Raw genomic sequence first — 18,552 nt, 5'->3', positions numbered from 1 at the left:
CTATAGTTTGACAATTTTTATAAAACATAAATATATTGATAGATTACTAAAATTTTCAAATCATCATATCTTCCAAAGCCATTATCGTGGAACTATTATCTTTAGTAAACATAGCTAAAAAAACCTGCACGTTAAGTTAGGTTAAGTTAGTACTCAAAAACTGCACGTTCAAATCTGAATATGATATGTCGTCAAAACGTTCAGAAAAATTACCCACTAAATAATTTACAGTATAAAAGGGGGGTTTTCATTTGAAAAAAAGAAGTTTGTATCTCCGCAAAACACTCAGTAAGTAGGTAGCACAAAAAAACTATATGCAAAAAAAAAACTCAGGAAATTGAAAATATGATCTTTATATTATTAAGTATATTTAAATTTTGAAAAATCGAACTGCCTATAAATGCATTATTGAATAAAAATAAGGGGTGAATATATAGGTTACTCTGTATATAGGTTATAGTACAAACGTTGTCGGGCTCCGAATGACGTATTTCCTGTATAGTATACTGTAAAAAGTTATATTACAGTCAGGATCGAAAAACCGTCGCCGTTAGTGATCATCTCGCTGGCACTTGGCACGTTTTGACATTTTGTATCCATAGGAATGGCAGAATTCGTAAAATATAAATTGGCAAACTCCGACGACAACGCTTCTGGCACCTCGTATTGTCCTCCCGCCTTTCGCCACGCAGTCGTTTGTTTATTACATTTACAGAGCTGTAATTTCGTTTTATATCATGACTGTAATCGTACATAATATACGTCGTCGTCGTCACCGGGACAGACGAGGAAGAAAAACACGCGCATTATAGTAGTATTTTAGTATAGGTATATACCGTGCAGAAGACAGACTGCGCAAACAATAGTACCTAGGCGTTCTTAACCAACGAAATATTTAAATACCTATTAACGTAATCGTAATAATTTATTCATAAAGAAACCTCCTCCAGAGTGTATACAATAAATTGAGCATATAATATTATAAAACATAAAATAGAAAATAAAAATCGTTCCGATAAAATAATGAACGATCCCTGCAAAGCGCGGGACAACTCCATTACACAATGGGCCATTATATTTGTACAATAATAATTCTTAATAATATATTCAGCTCCCTGCTATTTATTTTTCACATTTTTTTTATACGCCTCTTTAAAACGAAAACCGAGCAAAGGTGTACACAAGTACAGATTTTGTTGGTACAATATGAAATGTCAACAATCTTATACCAACCAAGTGCCGCATAAACATCTTGTGTTTCGTTTGAAACGGAACCGCGCGTGAAATGAAATATCCAAGGCACGTTTTGAGAGGGAATGGTAATCGTCTTACACTCTTACTGGTTTTATTTATATATGAATAAATTATAATATATTGTATAATATACTGATTATTGTCTATTGATTAATATTTGATTAGTGTTTCTTGAAAAAAACATAATATACATATACCTCTAACATATAATGTTGTATAATACGTTTATAATACATTTTTCAAGTCATTTCTTTACAAGTTTCAAAGTATTTATAACTCGATATATTTTTACTATATTTAGCGAATTTTTCGTAAACAAATATGCTTATCATGTCCTCACTTTCCAATCTATTCATCTATTTATCCGTAATCACTTTTTTTCAGGTCCAGGCCCAACGAAGACTTATTAATATATGAGACAAAATCATTGATGGAACCCGATTTTCGATATTCGTTAAACCAAAAAAAAAAGTGAAATTTAAAGATCTTTATAAAATCGTCCAATTGTTTACGTGTAATTATGAGATATTAATTAAATTATTAACTATACTACTATTAATTGTAAAAAATGTATTACAATAATTATTTATTTATTTTTATTTGAAAGTTGTGTGACAGTATCAGGTATATAAAATATATTATCACTGAAGGTCGTTGTCAACGCGAGACATATCAACAATTTACAATACTGTGTCATCAACGACAATGATGATGACAATAATAATAATAATAATAATAACAGAAAAAACGACGTGTTTATACGACGATAAGTGTGATAACAATGTACAGAACGATAGTGGCGAGCAAGTATATAGGAGAAAATCAACACTGGAAATTTGAGATAATGGAATACAATGTTTGCGCAAACCAGACCAGTCAATGTAAACTTCCTCGATTGCCGAGCACTTAATATGGAATATAATATTATATTCGTATCTGTTTGATTTGCGATTTGTAATAGATATAAATTAACGTATTATAATAATCAAAGGTAGGCGCAAGTATATTCGTCGTCATAATATACTCACCACACGACACCGCCACGCATCAATAAAATTTTGCATATTATGATTGGGAGAGCGGGGCAAGTTGACTACCGTAAAGGTGTCAATAATATTATCCAGCTACTAATAGTTATAGGCAGGGCCGCATTTAGGGGGGGGGGCCTGAGTACAACTGCCCCGGGCGCCAGTATTTTAGGGGCACCAAAATGTTGTGGCCAGAAATATGTCTACTTGTGAATTATTAAAATTGTATAATTTTAATTATTTTAATAACAGTATTATATATACATAGTATATTAGTATTAATATGCTGTTTGACATTTTTTTAATTTATATTAATTTGCAAAGTTTTATATAATTTTATTTTATTTATTCATGAAATATCTACAACCTACTAAAATATGTTAAAAAAAACAATTTATATGATGAAAGCAAGGTTTAGATGACATAAATTCAAATGTATATTTGCGGAGAGAGGATTAAGCAATTACAAAACAATATTTTTAAAAAAGCACACATTGTAAAACAAATATTCTTTTCTGTGCTCAAAATCTGAAAGGTTAATGAGGATCTATTTCCCATATTTTCCGTGGGTAGGCCCCTTACGGGGAAGCAATTTTTTTCACCGGAGCTTAGGGGGTGCCAATTTTTTTTTGCACCTGGACGCGAAGTGTCTAAACGCGGCACTGGTTATAGGTAGACTATCTTGATTTTTTAAATTAATGTATGGTCAATTTTGTAATATTGTCCCTAGGTCCGAAGAGTAAAGCCTGTAGAAATGGATTACTTTTTAAGTTCTGTTGAATAACATTTTAACCATCCAAACAAACCCTAATTTTATGTAGTATATTATAATATTTAAATAGGTAACACAAAATAATATTTTTTTTACTTAGTATTTTTGTGATCTGCATGGACGCCGTATATTTATGGTCTTCACATTTTAATTGTGGTGCAATAAATAAACAAATGATAACACAAGAACAATATAAATTATTAGATAATAATGTCTATCAATATAATTTATAAATTATAACTATAAACATCATTATATTTCTTAATGTTTTTAAGAACCATCACTAGATGTCTAAATACATTTTTTAAGCGAAATTATCAATCACTCTGCTCTACGCTACATAATGCCCCTAATAACAATGAACTATTGGATTAATCATAAGCCACAAAGAACAACTAAAATTATTAATAATATAAAATTGTTTGTTATTATTAAAATTATAACACCTATTGTCCAGGATGAGCCATCCCCATCACGTTGTACCTCCATTTCTTGTTTTAGCTACACGATGAAACGTGAGGTCAACGCGTCAACCCATGATGCAGAATGATACCCGCGACGTGTGTAGAACGCGACAATCGCACTTAGTTACGTCATGTATAATGTATAATATATTTTATACATAATTTGTATTGTAGGTACAAGGTGATTCTTTTGGCGGGATGATTTTATTTTTTGGAAACATTAAACCATCCTAATCACACAGTAAATATTTTTTGAATAATTATAAATAATAACTGTTTTATGTGCAGTAATAATAACTCTTAAGGTTAGATTTACTATAACACAAGTAAAAATGTATCATTTTAAAATGGCCACCTATGTCCTACAGGGATGGATATAAGGGTGGCTATGGAAGGTGGGTGAAGCCCTCTCTTTAGATACTATTTCAAAGATCCTTTCTTGTTTATATTAATTCATTTATAAAAAGGTGGTAATATGAGTCATGACTATAGTGTAGTGCATTAACAGTATACTATACATACCTAAAATATACTTTATACTGTGCGGTTTATCACTTTTTAAAGCTTCGAATTTAATTTATATTTATGTGACTTATATACAATATGCATATTTTGTTTCTGGTTCTTTTTTTAGATTCCCTTAACCCTTTTTGACAACATAGATTTTTTTTTTTTTTAATTGTCGATACGCGCAATTCACATTCATTTGATGTCGGACATACGATTTATACAGATTTAGTTGTTTGCCTTATTACCTTTATTAGATTTAACTATACTGAATGTTACATTTTATAATAAGATAGCATAAGGTAGATAGGACCACAGGCCCCAGTCCGTATAATTACTCGAAAATTAGAAGTTGAGACCGACTCCACTGCACAAGGTATACAATGATAATAACACCAAGTGAAGGGGATGAACGTGTTATTGTTATTATTACTATGACTACGATGAATATAAACGTATCTCTATAATATAAACTATATACAAATATTATGTTCAAAGATTTCACGACCAAATGGTCTCACGTTAGGAGAATTCTCCAGTTTGTACTATTATGTAAAATATTATATTTTATACTCATCGTTTAATATATTATACAGAACAATAAAAATGCAAGTTACGACTGCAAGTATGCAGTGCATGGTTCATGTGTTTTAATATATATATTATACGCTGTACCCATATAATATAATATATAGGTGCCCCGCTCGCGCACCGTATATAATATAATATGTATTATCTTAAAAATGTTTGCAAAGACCATTTAAAAACCAAGAAAAAAAATTATCGTTAACGATAAATAAAACGGCGTATATACGCGTGCATTGTATTCAAACCGTGAAAAAGTGTTGTCGATGAACTCGTAAAAAAACCCAAACGTGAAACCGGTTAGGTCTCTGAATAATAACGAAATATTGTACCTACTACCTATATACCGCTGTGTGGTGAATTGCGGCCTGCAGTCCAGTCCGTCCGAGTAAGTATATAAATGTGTATATACCTTATCTATATAATATTATTATATTATGTGTACGCGGTGTAATGTTAGCTGTCGGAAGAAAGGGTGTCGTCGACGCATATAGTATGTTGTTATTATTATTATATCGTTGTATGTCCGTTATGGACACATCGCACACATATTATTAAATTCGCGCCAAGGGGCGAATGCACGGTGTTAGTATGACTGTATAAAATATTATAATATGTCTATAATATAACACAATATTGTTATAAATTATAATAATATTGTACGTATACAATAATAACGATAAAACGCTACGGCTTATTTCAAAGATTATTAAGTCCGTAGTACAGACAGCTATTATTAATATGGCGCAGTCTTGTAAGTATTTAAGTAAATAAATGTGCAAATACATTTTAAGTACTCAAATACGTTACTGTCTCGTGGTATCTGCAGTATATTTAGAATAAAATTCTCATCATCAATCACTTTTCTTATTAATGTGTATATTTTCTATTCTCAATTCCATGACGCAAATTAAAAAGAAAAAACTAAGAATAGATACATAACATAGTCGTATAAAATAATATATTTTTTATGTAACTTATACCCAACTAAAAATTAAAATACCTTAACAAAGAAAACAGATGAGTTACACCAATGGAAACGGTGTACAATTATCTATAAAAACTAATGTAGGTACAATGTTAAAAAACAAATTGATCCAGTTAATTTATAAGGTAAAAAAAGTTGATTTGTAAAAATTTGAAAGTATTTAAAAGTATCTGTATCTGTGTACTTGAATACATTAACACATTATGTACTATATATATTGGTACTGTATATATTGGTATGCCGTACGCGCTCACGACTAGAGATATAGACAGATACGCTATATATTATATATATATAAAATGATGTACGATCGCGACGGCCGACGACTTACGGGCCACCTCCCCTACGCACTATACCTACTTATACTTATCAATACCAAGCGGACATCAACACTGGACTGCGTAACGATCAAAGAACATTGTTTTTCTGCAACCCACGCGACGACGTGGCACATTATATTATTATTTATCATACACGTTATAACCTGTTCAACTAGATACATCGTAACAAATACAAACAAGAGCGGATCCCGCCCCAACCAATAAGTACTGAGCATAATATATTAAAATATTAATAATAATTTTTAAGGGCATAGATCGTGTCCACTGGAACGACCATGAGACAGGATTTCGGGTGTATAATACAAAAAAACCGACGTGTATGCTGCAGCAGCTGACCAAAGACGGTTTTCCAAACGAAATCAATACCACACATGTAGATATGTATATTATACAATATATATACTATATACACTATATAGGTACGGCAGGTACGCGTTATGACGAACGAGTTTAGACGTATTATTTTTCCTAAACCAAAATACCTAAGGAGACGACCGTGAGAAAGGCGCGGGCACTAGGCGTTCGAAGTCTCATATTTATTTGGTTATAGATCGATATAATCAATGAAGCTGAACGAATTTATATGCATAGTCGCCCTCGTCTGTAAATATAGGGTTGCTTATACGCACCGATAACAATTAGCAGAGTTTCGACTAGAAACTTTAATGTTCAAATCTAAATGTATAACTATTAATTAGTGATTGTAAACTATAGCAGTAGTATTTGTCGATATGACGGTACTATATTTTGTACAGCGACATTTATGGAAAATATTCTGTTTCGGACTGCGTATGAAATCAAAAATATAGGTCAACGTTTAATAAACAACTAACACGAGATGATAGACGACGGATTAACCTGCATTTCAAACACAGGGATGAACAATTAAGGGTAACTAGGGTGAAATATGATATAGAATCGAACAAAAGTATTTAACTGAATATACAAGAAAACAATATTATGATATAGGTTAAGTATGCAAATACTATATAATCGGATTTAGTACCTACCCTTAGGCCCTCCGCATCACTAATATTAGCGCCTACGATTATATTATATACCTACAACGGTATACATTAAAGTATAAAAACTAATAAGTCAAAAATAATTTCAAGCATGACAAATTCGTCAAATAGGTACTATATACAGGAAAACTGTCAACACCGCGAGAATTCGGTGATTACTATTTTTTTAATATACATAGGTAGCAATATTGAGATTCATCGTAGTATCAACGGATATTAAAATTAAGGCACATAATTATTACACACAATACAATATCATATATTATTGTTATGATTTATGAAATACGTATACCTAAATGATTGCATATTTTATATTGGTTAGGTTAGTCTATTGAAAGTCTATGATAAAGTATAAGAAATAAAATATATAAATATTGATACGATTCATATAGAAAATGGGCTAGCCTAGCCCTGCAATGAAACGTACCCCAATAGACCGATTCTACCAAAAAAGTATTTCGTCTAATATATGGTACATAAAAATATAAAATGTAACTTTTTCATGCTATTGTGACAAATATAGGTACGTTTAATTTAAAAATTTTAATTAACACACACATATGCAAATGTATGACATTAAATATTCAACGGACGTGATGGTTTTCAATACATTCACAGATATAATAAAAACATCAAATTCATTTTTACGTACATGTAACAAAAAAAAGTTTAAATTGTTGCAGCATACTGAGAGATTAAATATAAGAGTATTTTTAATGGAAATTCAATGGAAAATATATACGTATTGTATAGAGAGATACGTGCAAAGAACATTTAATTCAATATTTTACAAATAATCCGAGCCTTTTACTCGTCATAAACTCAATTAATGTTAGAACAATATATTCTCATTTATTATGATAATAAGGGAAAACTTATATATTAGTTCAAAAATTCGGCAACACTAAAAAGGTACAATCAAAAAAAAGTAGTTTAATATTTTCGCAGGCTAAATGTTCAAAATGTTCAAATATATTTCAAAATTAATAAAATTCACTGTTTATACCTACACAGACGGCACACAACACGTTTTTGATAATTATTTTCTCCGTGGAAACCACAAGGTTTGATTAGAATCCCGTTTTTTGAATATGATTTGCTAATTAACGAACGTTCACTTTAAGCGCCGCGGCCGTGCAACTACAGCGTGTGAAAAAAATTATTATATTGTTTTAAGCCACGTGGAAGCCTAAATAAAACGTATTCCAATTTAACGGCGATAAAAGATCAAAGCACGAGCATGAAAAATGTATTGATTTTTATATACTTATTATTGTTATACCTACATATACACAAACAAAGAGGAATAACATAGTCTGCACTGCAGTAGAAATATAACTGAAACAAACAAAATATAAAACATTGTAAAGGGTTTCGAGGAAAAATAAGTTTACTCGCTAACAGTGTAATAATATCGTCTGCGAATCGGGTGAAAATGTCGTGTTCTGTTACAATTCGTAGTCGTTAAAGAAGCAAATACCGCTAAGAAACTCGCTCGCCCACCAACACCACCCCACATATACAGCAAGCCTGGTAGGTGTAATTATTACAGTGCGAAAGCACGACGATTTTATCAAATAAATACACAGATAGGCACTGCAACGAATAACGTACACAAACAGAAGCCAATTGGATTGCAGGCCATTTTTCTACAGAGCCTGCAGCACGAATGAAGTCACCATATTATATACGCCTGAACACGTAAAACAAATATAAAATACAAACCGAACGCACGGCAATAGTGAAAAAAAGGTTTTTAATACGATTTACCGTTAGTTTGTGTTTTTTTTTTTTAGATTATTGAAATACAAACATATAGGTGTGTATATGAGCGAGAGAGTGCAGTGTATAATATATATATTATATTATACATATGCATGTTTATCAATGACGGTATACATTGAACACAGCCTACAATATACATAACATAATAATAATAGATTTGAGTGCATGTTTTAGCAAACTGAAATTTCAAAAGGTATGTTTTGATCACAAGTCTTAAAAAAAGTTATTTTAGAATACAATACTGTAAGAATGTGTATGTTTGAAAATAATACAACAATTATAGAAAACTTATATAAACTTATATATTAAATACGTGTCAACAGCAAAATACATCGATATTATTATTAACACATCCAGTTATATAATATTCAGGTACTTACAACACACAACCAAAATCCAACAAGTAAAATATGAAATTGAAGCTACAAATATGAAATGTTAATATCAAATAGTAAAAAGCATATAGAAATACGATCAAATAATTAAATTCGAAAATTAATGATTATTTATAAGCAAACAGTTGAAAATCCTAATTACGATACAAATTGATTTTAAAATCAATATTATTTAATATTTATGTTACAGTAATTTTGTCTGCCCTACAGTACCTAGCTTATCTAAGGTTACAAGGTTTTTTTTTTTTGATAAATGTAGACAAACTTATTAAAAATCTTGTACCAAATTTTAAAGTCTTAGATAAAAAATAAAATTTTTTTATGAATTTTTAACTCAAAACAATTGTGACTGTGTATTTTTAATATTTTTGAACTGCCATTGTAACAATATATCAGCCTTGTAATATATTTTAAAGCTTTTTCACACAGCAAATAAAATTGTATTTTTTAAAAAAAACTAAGAAATTAAAATAACTAATAATATCCGTAAACAGCTCAAAACAAGACAACATTTTTTGAAAATTTTATCATATATAGAAAATGCTAATATAAACAAACAGTAAAAATGTGTGTATTTACTGTAATTTCTTTCACAATTACACCAAAAACTAAAATCGAATTTTTCGAAAACCAATTTTGTGTAAAAATAGCCATTTTTTCTCAATTTTTTTTTTGTTTTTCCAGACGCTTTTGAAAACTACTCGGAATTTTTACCTACCTAATGCACCAACTAGATTCATTTTCCCACAGGAAAATATATTGAAGTTAAAAATCGAAGCATTATTCAACTACTAATCGTGTACACACACAAATAAAAAAAAAAACACATCATTGTATAAAATCAATACATACATTCATCGCTCCACTCAGAATCTAAAAGTAGGTATTAATTTTTGTATATAAATCATTAACACAATATGATAAAATTTTAGAACTTGACTTTTTAGACAAATCATCAATTATTTGAACGGCCTAATAATTTTATTATATTAAAATATAAACATCAAGCGAGCAGCGTCCCGGTAATCGTGCGCAGGGCAATACGATTAAATCAAATTACACGATTTTCGCTTTCGGCAGAAATATTCTCCGTATCCGATTCTATAATATTTTATAGCTGAAAAGATACGGCCATTAAACACTTTTGGTTTAATAGCGAAACAAAAGAAACACTTTCCACTCTATAATATTATAGCGTTGAGCAGCGGTCGATTATAACAATTTATTGGTGAATTTCGATCTTTGACCCAACTATAGTCTAGGTATATACTATATTATGTATTATTTATTATAACAGTTTTATAAAAGTATAAAACAGACTTTTGTAAAGTTAAAAATGTAACATAAAGCACGTCGGAAAAAATTTGTATCTAAATATCGTAACTGGTTGAAACAATTAGTTCTACAGAAATATTATGTCTTTGTAAAATTCATAACAATTAATTATTGACACAGTCCTTTTAACCACATATTGCTGATGAATTTACTGCAGAATTCAATATCGATTGATTCAAGTTAGATACACGGAACTAACTTTATCGATTTCATCTTGGGTATTAAATGTATCAGAAAATACCAACATCTTTACGCACATATATCAGTGCACTGGAAAAACAATAAGATTACAAAAAAAAATGTTTAATTTAAGAATATGTTGCTGATTCAATACAGTTATAGCATATAATACAGCAAAGGCAGAACGCATTTAATACATAAGAACGTGGAATTTAAAAAACAATGTCTCGCGTTAAAACATCACCCTGTACACAAGTATACACATCAAGAACACGCATATATAGGAAGTACCTATGGGCTATGATATATCATAATAATACGTACACGAGATCGTGTTCACATCCGTTGGTATCCGTCATCTACTTCGGCGGCAGCACTTTGATCGAAACGCCCGCCACCACGTCATAATACGGTTGAATACACAACAATCCGTTTTCGCGTTCCGCAAACGGCGGCCGATATGTTTTCAGTCGATCGGTCGCGGACTGCTGCAGTATATACGTGGTCGTCCACGTCTGCTCGGACGACGTATTAGCACTTAACCACGCGATGATGGAACCGGGGCGGAAATTGCTCAAAAGCAATCCGAAATCTGCGGCTGCCTGCACCACCCGTGCCCTCATCTCAAAGTAAATCCCTTTTTTTTATATATATATACTCCTTCAGTCCTTCCCGTTCCCACAAAATTCTTTATGTATTGCGATGTACCTTAGGTACGTGGGTAGAGAAAACGGTAGATATTACATCGTAATATCGTATATTATATATACTGCGTATAGGTAAATAAAAGTTTTCCTTCATCTCCGGTCGGAATTAGTCTCTTCATCTCTGTCTCTGGCTCTCCACCTCCGTCAATCATGCCATAGGTTTTATGTGCGATACCTATATATACAGGGTGCGATACGCTATTATAACTGAAAACTACTTATGATTTTCCAAGTCAATTTTTGTGTTTTTGAAAAAATACGTATTGTTTTATACAGTTTCAGGTATGTACTTATATACGTACTTATATAAGTACTTACCTACATAGATTATTTAGTTTTTTTTTCTATACCCGGAATGTACCTTTATAATATATTTAATTATTTATATTTTATATTTTATAGGTAGGTACTAGGTACCTACAGCTACTTTTAAAAAGACCCTATACGTATATTAACAGTTAAGGCATAGGTAAGGTTTCGATATTTTAGTTTCTTCCCCATCGTGCCGTAGAAAAATTAAAAGCGAGCCGCCTTAGATCAGGAGACAGATTTGCGGATTAAACACAGTGCCTTCGCATCGGTGCGTCCCAAGAATACGAACGGGGTGCAGGAAGAATATACACCATGCGCTCGCCGAGAAATTGATCGCAACGATTTCGCGATTGGGTTTACGGCGCGCCCGTTTACTTTTAATATCTTGAGTAAACTCGCTGTGTACAAACATCTGACCCGCGATATTGGAGGAGCAATTAATTTTCGAAACGTTGAAATCGTAACATTTCCCTCACGCGTCTTGTCGTTGATCAAATATTAGCAAAACCGTTGTAAAAATGCACAGTGTACGGTGGACTACTCGTTATGATTCTATCGTAACTATATTCTATTATATCTACAACTAAACGTCACTTTTAGGTTTTTAAATCATGCTATATAGGTATAGCTAAAAGCAATTGCAAGACTTATATAAATAATAAATATAGAATTGCAGACGTATATTATTATTATGAAGATATAAGAGAAAAACGGGGGTAAAAATAAAACTACTTTATACATCCAATAAGTCGAATGCATACATCTAACGACATACATAAACCAGTAACGATTACAAAACACATCAACATAGGCGCAAACCACAGGGGGGCTAGCCCCCCCCCCCAAAAAAAAATTACATCACAAGCCTCCACAAAAAATATGAAGTTTATTAGTTGAGTGGGATCGATGCCTTCCACTCACATTGATGTTTAAAATGTTAGCCCTCCCCCCCCCCCATGAAACTTTAATGGATTTGCGCCTATGCACATCAAATTAATGTATCTTAAGTTTAAACATCATCACCTTAACAGCAGTATTAGGATTATCCCAGGCTCGAGAGTTTATCGTATAAAATATAAAACAATAAAATGACATATTATAACTCTGCAAAATATTTGTATATAGGTACTATTAATATTATATAATAATATATTATGTATCTATAATATGACATCTTTGAGCTCAGAATACCTTTTATTCATGAAAAATAATGGTATTGCAACATGAAAAAATGTCTTTAGACTGCAAGTATAAAGAATATATAAACGAAACACGTATATAATAAATAATATACTATACAGTGTACCTACATAAATGATGATAATCATATCATTAGAAACGATTTGAATAGAAAAAAAAATGTTATTTTCAAGGCTACTTTTCAAAAACATTTTACTATGCTTCACGGTTTAGAATAAAATTTGAAAACCATCGATCTTAATTCTTAATTTATGTCTGTTCATTTATCCTTAGATATAGTAGGTATACCTTCTGTTGTACGACAACTGCTATTTGGCTTTCAGCCATTACAATGTAAATTTAAGGTAGATTTAAAAATGCAAACATTATTGTATATAATTTACTCGTCGACCATTATTAGTTATGCCAAAATCATCTTGGGTGTAAGATTAAGATAATAAACATTAAGTTCCTAAGATCTCAATACCTTTTTTTTTCCTGTTTGAACCAACAAAGATCACAATACCTACATAACTTAATAAGATCAAAATACAAAAATATATTATGAAGATCTTACGGAAAGTATACATAACTACCCATTTCACATAATAATAGACAAATATTACCAAAAAAAAAAAAAATGTTTTCAAGTATAAAACATCAAATAAAATTAAATTAAAATAATCCTCAGAATTTAAAAAAACATCACGCACTCAAGTAATAATATTACACATTTAAATACCTGTATTAAAATAACACTATATAACTCCTGATGAACAACAAATCAATCAAAACAAACAATTGCACAAGCTGTTATATAATATTTATAACGTATTATTTATATTATACTATGTATAAAGCAATATAATATATCTGATATTATGAGCTTTAATAAATACGAAGTTATACGACTTAATTTACTTCTGGGTAGAATAGATTAAAATGAGGCTTTGTTATCGTTACTATACATTGTTATTTAGCACAATAATGTAATACACAGTATAGGGGCGTGCACGTGCACGAGACGTACATTTTAGATTAGAGGTGAAACAATGTACATTACATAGCTGCTGGTGTTATACTATGCGGTGTAAATAACCGAAAAACTAAGAACACATGCATCCTATTATAATAATAATACGAAAATGCTGTACCAAATAATAATATATAAATTTAAAATTATTGTCAATGCACAAAAATCTAAAATCAAATTATGTTTAGGTATTTTATTTCAACAATTATTCTACCACTATAATATTATACTACAATGTTCAGTGACCTATTTCCAAAATCGAAGAAGAAAACTTTCTCGTCAATAACCCTTATTAATTATTCGTCAATATTAACTTCTTTGGTGTACAAGCCGCATCGGTCCGTATATTTGTGCTTTGTATAACTTAACAAGCCCTGTACTAGTCCTTTTCAAATTAATGAAATTTAATTCAGTCTCTCACAAATTCAGCTTATTGTTCTACTACGTGAAAAGGACGGCATTTCGTTCAAACTTTAAGGCTTATTGCCCATATATATATGAAATATATGTAACGTTCTATAAAGCGTATAATATATACCTAGCTATGAAAACCTGTGAAAACAATTTATTAACTAAAATAAACTGTGGAACACAGACATATTACTCAGTAGTAACACTCCAAAAAATTAATGTACAATTGTAATAAGAACATTTTGTTAGGGCGATTTTAATTAGGTAGGAGAAATGTATACAAAATCATTACTCGTCTGGAAATGTAACTATATAATAATATTATTGATAAAATGTATTTTATAATACAAGTAGCTAGGTACCCACTTTCAATTATAATAATATTATAATTATATTATTATAATATTATAATATATAAGCAATTTAAAAATTGATGAATTACTGTAGGTAGACAAGTATAGTACCTATACAAGTCATTTTTTAATATAGAATTAAAAAAATAAATGGCTTCAAATTTTAACCAAAGACGAAAAGTTCCCAATACCACTACAAAAGTTTGTAATAAAAAACTTCTTTGGAATTCAAACTTGGACATAACAAACTAGTGTATCTATATATACAAAAACAAGTCTGTTGCTTACGCAAGTTACAAAACTCAACATTTTATTCAGCATTCTCAACACCAAAAATTTTAATTTAAAACTATAATTTAAATTGGTATTTTTGTAAATAAATAAAAAAATGTTTTTTTTTAAATTTTAACTCGAATAAACCAAAAATAAAAATATGTGGATCTATAAAATATATAAACCTATACGTATAAAATATTTTTTAATTAACATTGCGTATTACTCAAATTGATATTAAACAATAATTGAATATTTTAAACAAATAGGAAATAAAAGTGGAGATTTTAATAAGATCCATATTGATCTAATCATTGTTTACTACCTACTTACTAGGACCTACATAATTTTGGAAACAATAAGAAACAATAGTGCCTAAAATAGGCAAAAAAGTACAAAGTTTTATATATTTTAGTCTGTTTTATATATGGTCATGATATGGTTCAAAATACAACGCATTTCAATATTGATCTGAATTCTTATAAACAATGCTTAAAGTTTAAAATAAATGTCTGAGAAATGACTTCCGACTAACAACATGACTTCGTTCGCCTTCAGTGTTTAACTTTTGTCGGGAGATAATATTGAAAATCAAATCAAATATCCCCTAGGGGACTCGGGCTTTACGCGAATATTGCTTTTCTACCCGCCTTCAATCTCCCTCAAGCTTCCGATTAACTATAGGTATAGCTACTCGTAAAATATACCCATCAAGACCCATTAAATTTGACGGAGTAAATTTTTCTTTCCCTGCGTTATTGACTTAAATAATTGATATAACTAGGAGCGAAAATACACTTGTAAAATAATAATGAAGACATTGTGCAGCCACTCGAAAAACATAGACGTTTATTTTTTAACACAATATCTATAAATCGCAAAACCAAAATGTTCAACATACCTAGTAAATGCTTAGTGTAATAGAGTACCTATATTTAATGATATATTAACATTGTTAATCGTTGAGCTATAATAGTAAGTTATGCTAGTAGCTAATAAAAATTAAAAAAAAAAAAAAAAACATTAAGATGACGCTACAGTGCACCACCCGCTGGTGTTGTCTGTCTTTAGTAAAGTTCTTTACACGCGCTTAACATAACAAATATACGTACCGTATTCTTACTACGGTTTAATTTGAGTTGATATTAGAGCAAATTTAAGTATTTAGGAATTTAAACAGGATAATAATTTAAACCGAGCAGGGTTTTAATTAATAGAATATCAAAGTTCATTTTTTTCAAATTCATATAATATAACTCGTTATATATAGCTCGCGAATGTAATATATTATATTAAACTCGCGGATGTAGCGTCCCTCTTATGAATTATACATTTTTACTTTATATTTATGTATTTATTAAATGAAATAAAAAAAGTTATCTTTCAGTTTTTTACCTTGCTAGGAAAACTCAATAGGTACTTAAACATTGTTAATTAAAACCTAACCTAATCCAATCTGAGACGTAGGTACAATATTATCAATCAATATTTAATAATATTATGTATTAAATTTGTATTGAATTTTAGTAAAAAATTAGAACTTAGAAATTTAAGTAAAATTTATAAAATAATTTATATCAACCAATACTGTAATCTCAAATATGATAAGTATGTACCTCGGTATGTAATCTTTCAATTGGTTGTCCAAAAATATTTAGAAGAATTAATGTTAAATTTATAAGTTAAATTTTGAATTAACATTTGCTAACAGTAGACAAGCCATAACTAAAACATAAAAAGTTTTAATAATAAAAGAATATGTACCTATAAATAGTTTAAAAACAAATTAGATACCAATACCTACCTAGTTCAAGTAACACGTGTATAATTATATTTATAAATAAATAGGTATATTTACTCGTTTAAATAAAAAAAAAAAAATCAAACATAGGTAATAAAATATTAAATAAAATCTCTAATAGACTTTAAACGTAATTGATATATACCTGAACCGAAAAAACTAATAAAATAACATTGTGTCTTGTCTACTATACAGTTAAGTGAGTTATGTTTTACTTTCGTAAAAAGTTTTAAAATACTAGAATTCCTACTATAAAGTTGATAACTTACTCATGAAAAAACTTACCATCGGCCCAACTCCATCAAAATATGAGCATGAAGAAAATGACAATTAAATCTCTAAAAGTTGTATTCATTTACCTGATTTATCAGTTAAGTTACACCGGTTATAACAGGTTATAATTTACAAAAAACATACAATTATTCTAATAAAGTACGATATAGGTATTGAAAAGTAATGAATTGGAGCATTGGGCACTATCCTAACGATTAAATACAATCATAAAAACTATACGTCTATACCCTAAAGCCAAATTCATCACCTGTCATATAATAACATACTATTTTTGAAACGTTTAAGTATAGAAGATTCATAAGTTATAACTTTATACCTTATTATTTATTACTTATTAGCTTCACAGCCCACAGGTACAAACAAGCACACAGGTACATTTAAATGTATATTTTATAATATTATTTTACTGTGTAAACTTCACAGTCTACTCATTTCTGTTGAAACCGAGCACGAAACGTTCTCCCTTGTTTAAAATTAAGTATCAGATTTCTGTTCGCATTTCGATTCTTTCTTTTTTTAAGTATTTAATTAAGTCAGTCATTGTGTAAATTGCCTTCACCCGTGTTGAAATCGTGACTTAACTCGACCTGATTACCCTAAATTACAAAGCAGTAGCGCACGTGTGTGTTTATGTAAACGCTAATAATTTTTATTTATCTTAAACAATATGCCTCCTGATATACCTGTATAATATATATTACATATTGTATGATCGATTTGGTCCAACGAGTTTCTTCATTAGATATGTATATTATTTTAGTGTACAACACTACTGTTTCATACTTTATAATAAAAAAACGATCTATTAATTAATCTGAATTAGTCCTACATCGTTTTTAATATAATTAATCATATATTGTATATCATTAATATTCAAAACGAACCTAGAGTTATACAAATATAACTCGAAATATAAGCATGAAATATCATGTAAAAGGGACCTTGATCCTTAATTTCAAATCCATCATAACAGATTTTCGGAAAAAAAAACTGTCAAACTATAACTTCTAAAAAATTATGTTTTTACTCTTAAATTTGTTTACTTATAAAATTATTGGCATATACGAGAAACAGTAACCATTAATTCAATAAAAACACTTTTGTGATAAAAATACTTTTAAAATGTTCTTAAATTAAAACATTTTTACGAATTTCCAATTATATTTAAAACATTTTATTGTGTCATTTAATTATAAACCAAGTCAATAAATAAACTATGAATTCAAATTTAAGGACGGTATTTTAATTTTCACTAGAAAAACAAATTATTTTGCAGAAAGGTGATGGATTTTGCCCTAAAAATAATTTAAAAATATAATTACCTAGTCTAGTTATTAATTAATTGCTTTTATTGCAAAATAAAGTGTTCTAACGGCGACTTAAGAGTTATGTGATTTCAATTTAAGGGTTTATAATAGCCTAAAGATATTATTCAGTCTTATCGCATTGGATATTATTTTGATATATCAACCCCTTACAACAATATATTAACAAACTATATGTTTGATAGTTCTTTGTAAGTGAACTTTA

At 29.6% G+C, this 18,552-nt stretch overlaps 1 protein-coding gene across 2 annotated transcripts in view; it reads right to left on the bottom strand.

Annotated features, from left to right (window-relative positions):
• LOC100166370 (E3 ubiquitin-protein ligase TRIM9) overlaps positions 1 to 18,552 on the bottom strand; it is a 90,906-nt gene that overhangs the window by 70,573 nt on the left and 1,781 nt on the right. The window lies entirely within an intron of this gene.

Source organism: Acyrthosiphon pisum, chromosome A1 (assembly GCF_005508785.2).
Source record: "Acyrthosiphon pisum isolate AL4f chromosome A1, pea_aphid_22Mar2018_4r6ur, whole genome shotgun sequence".
Lineage (NCBI taxonomy): Eukaryota > Metazoa > Arthropoda > Insecta > Hemiptera > Aphididae > Acyrthosiphon > Acyrthosiphon pisum.
The sequence above is the reverse complement of the archived record's forward strand: the minus strand, read 5'-3'. Positions and strand labels throughout refer to the sequence as shown.